The sequence below is a fragment of the Solanum stenotomum genome, chromosome 4 (genome assembly GCF_019186545.1).
Source record: "Solanum stenotomum isolate F172 chromosome 4, ASM1918654v1, whole genome shotgun sequence".
In the NCBI taxonomy this organism is placed as follows: Eukaryota; Viridiplantae; Streptophyta; class Magnoliopsida; order Solanales; family Solanaceae; genus Solanum; species Solanum stenotomum.
In genome coordinates, this window is record NC_064285.1 from 17,207,522 (window position 1) to 17,214,402 (window position 6,881).

Consider the following 6,881-nt stretch of genomic DNA (forward strand, 5'->3'; position numbering starts at 1 on the left):
CCCCACCACCCCACCACCTCACCCTCCCCCCAAAAAATATTTAAGTTTATTTTCAAAAAATATTTTCAGTTTCAATTCAAAAATTGTTTTCTACTCTCTAGTAACAATAAAAGATATTTTCTCAAAAATATTTTTCATTCATAAGTCAAACACACAAAAACCTTTTCCGAAAAATATTTTTTATTCACCAACCAAACATGAGAAAAACAAGTCCAAAGTCTACTTGTTTTCCAGGAAAATATTTTCTAGGAAAACATTTCCCTTCATACCAAACACACCCCTTAATGTTACTATTTTACTATAGTTATTTGATTTTAATTTAGTGTAGGGACAAAATGGAAATGTTTATTCCATATTACTGAATATAAAATTTATTTTGTAAATGATAAATTTTAAATGATTCATATATATTCACATACTTTTACATTTGTTGTGAGTTTTTTTTTTTTTAAAAAAAGATCTCAGAACATTTTAAAATATTGTATTTTTGAAGTTAGAAGATCTTGTTAACTTGATAATACATTCGTGACATATATAATACTTTACTTTAAATACAAATACCTACTCAAATATAATTATATATTTACATTAATGAAAATATTTATCTCATAAAAATTAGCTATTAAATAAATAATAAAGATTAAACTAATACAAACATCAACTGACGTTATTACAAGTCATATGAACTTTTCTTCGTCTAAAATACTAAAATATTAAGAAATAACAAATAAGTAAAACAAAAGGGCAATGCTTATATAGTATTAACTATTTTGAAGCAAACTTCCTGGGAATCTAAATCACATAAGTATCATTTATATTTCTTTGTCTTGAGCATGAAAAAAACAAATCGTGAAAATTCTCTAAATTTTGGAAAAAAGATATTCAGAAGCATATATCTACATCACAAGAGAAGCTGTTAATTAAAAAAAATGAATTTAGAGTACATCATTTTAACTTCATATATTGGAACATTACGTACTAATGTATATATTAAGCAAAAAAATAATTATTATATCATCAAAATTATTTTTCTCAAGTACTCGAGGTTATGGAATATACCTTCTTTGGATATAACGATTTACTTCATCAATATAGTGGTACCTCATATTTCACTAAGATTCAAACTCACTCAACGACAATAAATCACACAAAAATTTTAAAATGCAAGAAAAAGAAGAGTAGAAGATTAAAAAAAATTGTGGTTGAAAACTGAGATAAAGTCCCTCTATTTATAGTCAACAAAGGGTAGTAAAAACAAGTGTTTTTTGTGTCTTATATGAAAAGTCATGACCTTTCTGAGAAGTCACAACCATTTGAAAAAGTCACAACTTATTGGAAAAGTCACAAATATTTTTAAAAAGTCACAACTCATCGAAAAATCACAACCCTTTGATAAAAGTCACAACTTATCGGAGAAGTCATAACTCATCGAAAAAGTCACAACCTAAGTTAGGGATATTATAGTTATTTAACATTCAAGTCAGGAGTTCATGATTTTAAGATAATAAATATAATATAATATAATATAATATATATATATATACATATATATATATATATATTATATATATGAATTGAAACCGTTTATTTTATTTTATATTTGACTACATGCAATTCAATTTTATTTTATTGGTAGATTAACTAAATAAAAGAGTCAAACTAATACAATATATATATATATTGTATTAGTTTGACTCTTTTATTTAGTTAATCTACCAATAAAATAAAATTGAATTGCATGTAGTCAAATATAAAATAAAATAAACATAATTGTATATGCTTAACTGTACTTATTGCTATAACTGACTATAGATTTCTAAAAATATTTCCTTATGATTATTTAAACTATACATAACTCTTGAAACAAAAATAACTTTGGTTCTATCAGTTATAAACTTTTACAAAAAAATTGACATGTGTTTTTCTATGTCTATTGCTCCAATAGATTATTTTGGAAGGCTGCCAGAAGGGTGCATTATTGAAATAATTTCAAAAACAACCCCTTCTGATGCTGTAAAATCAACAATATTGTCAAAAGAATTCAAACGTGTTGTAGAATCAGATCTAATTTGGGGAAGATTTTTGCCCTTCGGTTATCAAGAAATAGTTGATAGATCAGAGTTTCCTCCAATTTGCAACACCAAAAAAGAGCTCTTTTTTAGTCTATGTGATTCTCCTATTCTTCTTGATGGAGGCAAACTGGTAAAATTTCATTTTGATTAGGTTATTTTTATGCTTATTTGCTTTCTAACAGTACTGTTTGAGTTAGTTTTTATGTACGCTACCTCTCACCAAAGGTGAATTTATAATTTAAGATTTATGGATTCAATTTTAAAAAGGATCTTAACATTGAATCCATTTATTTTTAAAGTTGTGGGTTCATATCTATTATTTGTTGTATTTATCATGATTTTTACACAAATATTATGTTCTGCAACATATAAAAGTATTTTTTATCCCTCCCCGAGAGTCCCCACGTCTTTTGGTTCCCTTGGTAACATGAACCCACAAAATTAGTGTTGATGTAAGGGGTGCTTACCATCCTAATAATTTCCTCTTGTCGATATGAATTGAAATTATTGGATTCATATGAAACTAGCTCTTCTCACCAATAGAAGTACCAAAAAGGGTGGAGTTAGAAATTTGTACAAGGGAATTAAACAAGATGATAGGTGTCACACCTAGGATTTAAATTCGTAATCTAATGCAAACCCCATTTGGTACTAAACTAGAATTATGGATTAAACCGTTCATATATAATTAAAAAAAATATTTTACCTTGTTTGCGTTAGTGTATTTTCAAGCAACGAGATTCAATCAACTTTTTTGAGATCCTTTAGCTCCCCTCGTATGCCACATAACTCTACAACTCAAGAAAGTAGGAAGAAATCACATAGTGTTTTTATCTTTACTGAAATTCTTAATTTAGTTCTTAAGATTCTTAATCCTATCTATTAGTCACCTGCTATATCTTTTTTTTTGTACTTTTTGTGTGTAGTTATCGCCACTAAAAATATCAAACAAAACATGTTTATTGTGTTTCGCTCTCCAAAATTTAGATTATTTGTAAAATTGTATAATTTGATTTTTTGGTGGTTATTATGTATCAAATTGTTATTTTATATATACTGTTTGTTTTGATTAATCAAATTATAAATACAACACGACACATTGTGAATATTGATTAAAGTTTCTTTTCCTGTTATTTTACATATAATGTTTATTTTGATTAATCTAATCATAAATACAACACGACACATTGTGAATATTGATTAATTTTTTTTTTATCAGAGTTTTTTTCTCGATAAACAAAGTGGGAAGAAGTGTGTTATGATATCATCGAGAGAGCTTATGATTTTGGAGTGTGGGAAAACATACTTTTGGCAATGGAAGAAACACCCCAATTCCAGGTTTATATCTTTTCTTTTTCTTAATTTAATCTTTAACGTCCCCGCACCTTCTTATAAATGTTTTATGAAATACACTCTTTATTCCTCTCTCTTTGCTCATTTATTCAAAGATTTGTTGATTTTCTTGGTTATTATAAAAATTGTCTCTCCATTTGTATTGATTAAAGGAATGCTTTTTTAAATTAAAGTTTACGTTATGTATACTGAGAATATAAACACTAACTTGCATTATCAAATAAAGCTAGTCCTTGCTTAGTAATGCACTCTTGAGCAAACACCAAGGCTATCGAAAATGGTTTTAGAGAGAAGATTACGGGTAGGGGGGACCAGAAGAATCAAGATTAAATAATCAAGTGAGCCAAACAGAAGGCAAACCAAGGTTTCAACATCTGACAATGGGAAAAGTTCTAAATTAAAGAAAAAGAATCCTACGCATGAGATTGTTATTACAAGAAAAATGAAGGTAACATAGCCACATTTACCCAAAACTAGAAATAAGATGGAAAAAAGAAGCTTTGGATTTCGAGACCTCTTATATAGTTGAAGAAAGTAAGGAATCAACAAGAAGAACTCATCACATTCACTCTAACAATGAAAAGGAGCTTAATTGTGTAACTGTAAGTGAACAATTGCTCGATTATGCAAATAATTGGATTGTTGATTAAGAATGCTCCAATCACATGACCACTGATGAGAAAAAGCTTATCAACATGAGTGAGTATAAAGGCGGTCAAGTAGAGGTGACAACAAATAGTTCTTTAATGTCAATAACTCATATTGGAAAGATGGAGTTCATGCCTCATCATAGCACAAGACTCAACTTAAAAATATCTACCATTTTTCGGATTTGAAGAACTTATTATTTGTGTTGCAACTAACAACCTTCGGAAACTATAATGTATTTGTATCAAATGACATAAAATTAGATCAAAAGTTCCAAGTTATGAACTTTCATATCATGGAGGTAGTTAATATACATCATGGTAGCCGAGACAACTTTTATGAAGAACACTCAAAGTGTTGAAACAACTTATCAATGAAATCCACATCTTGGACACTTGAGCTACAACAAATCAAAAATCATGATGCTACAGTCAAAATTTAAAAATCTTTCCCAAGCTAGAGGAGACATTATATATGTTGTATGCCAATATGAAAAAGCACATCAACTTAATTAATTTCCTATGGAGAAACAAAGTATCAAGACAATAAGCCACTGGAGCTAGTGCACTTAATAAACATGTTTGAACCATTAAAACAACCTTCTATTAGTGGCTACTGATATATGGTAACATTCATTGATGAATTTTTAAGGTACATGTGGATTTAATTCTTAAAGGATAAGTCTAAAGTATGTGATAATGATATTGGAAGAAGAATGAAATGTTTTTGTATGATAAATGGGGGAGAACACGTCATATGATTTCAATGACTACCTTAACAGAAGATGATAAGGTGATAATTAAAATTCCCAAATATGCAAAAATTAAATGGGGTGTTGTAGATGGACTGTAATTTCTAACAAAGGGGATTAGTACAAGGGAGGATATACCCTTATAGGTACGGGTTCAATTGAACCCATAACTTTAAACGTAAAACATAAATTTATGTGTAATAATTTAATAAAGTTCCAATTAATAATGGACATGAACCCATAATTTTAAAAACATAATAGATTTAACGCTAAGAATCTTAAAAGACTGAACTCATACAATTTCATCTCTCTCATTTGTAGTGATTTCACTACTCAAACATTCATAGTTTGCATGTAGAAGCAAGATTTTTTGAATAATGCATGAAGATTGTTGTCCTCATAACGAAGAGGATGCCACATTGATTACGATTTATCTCACCATTCGAAAAAAAACAAGAAGACAATACCTAATTTAAGTCATTTTTGAGAGATTGTATGTGAGTCATATGTGCTAGTGGTAGTTCATCTCTACAACAAGTTGTATAAAAATGTTGTTTGTTGCATCATTATTAGTTATGACGAACAAATATAGGGACAAAGTTATTGTGGCCCTACCACAAATCAGACGTAAGCGTATATAAATGTAGTAATTGATGAAACATTAGCATGGTGGTCCAAAGAGGTTTCCTTACTAGAACTAACAACACTTGAGTGAAACTAACCATGAGGCGAAGGGAAAACCCCAATCACTTACTCAAGGGGTATCTCCACAAATATAGGTCATGGAAAATAGGAGCTTATGAAACTTCTGTCATGTTGCATAAAGAAGTCAAAAAAGCACCAAAACCGCAACTAAGGAAGTCTACACGACTGAAACACCCAAACACCAAGTTTATAGATGCAACCTCAGCAAAGGTTTTCCCGATCAAGAAAATTACTACAATGAAGATGCTTCAGAGGGCAGTGAGTGGAGAAGTTTAAAGGAAACTTTTGTCATGTCGCAAAAAGAAGTCAAAGAAGCACCACAACCGCAACTAAGGAGGTCTACATGACTGAAACACCCAAACACCAAGTTATAGATGCAACCTTAGCAGATGTTTCCAGATCAAGGAAATTGCTACATTGAAAATGCTTAAAGAGTATTGAGTGGAGAAGTTTAAAGGAAACTTCTATATCATGTTGCAAAAAGAAGTCAAAAAAGCACCGCAACCACAACTAAGGAGGTCTACACGACTATAACACCCAAACACCAAGTTTATAGATGCAACCTTAGAAGAGGTTTTCCAGATCAAGGAAATTACTACATTGAAGATGCTTCATAGAGTAGTGAGTGGAGAAGTTTAGAGGGAAAAAGAGGTACAATGGATCACTCAAAATGGATGCAAAGAATAAATTAAATTGGTGTTGAGTGGGAATGTTAAAAAATCATCAAACTTAATATCTACAATAATTCAAAGAAGAACATAGAATATTCAGGACTTGTGGAAAATTGAAGGATCATCTCTATAATGAGAGTTCTTGAATGCAAACCTAAAAACATTATAGAAAGTGAAATTCTATAGATAAGTGAAAGGTGTAGTTCTTAAATATATTATTCACTAGATTCTTTCATAACCACCTATAAATATAGGTGGTTAGAGTTTTATGTGTACTCAAATAAAGAGTGTGTGATCAAGCAAGGAGTAAGAAAAATGTGTACTCATTTCAGTGTAAAGTGTCGTAAGAGGCGGATCTGAGATTTTAAGTTTTTACAACTTTTGTACTATAATTATTTTTCCTTTCTTGGTTTTCAATATATTATTTATACTTATTAACTTAGTTTCTTAATGTAAATGCGGAATTCAAGCCATAATTGTTTGGTTCTACCAAAGTTGTAACTCTATTATGACTTGAAGTGTGCTTAAGTTGGCTCTTACAGTATGGTCATTAAAAATACTCTACGACTTCATTAATGATTTATGTTAATCTTGTTTCCAAATTTTACGTGATATTAACTTGTTCAATTTCTATTTTATTGATAGGTCTTACTAAAGTAGTAATTGTGTTATGGCTCCACC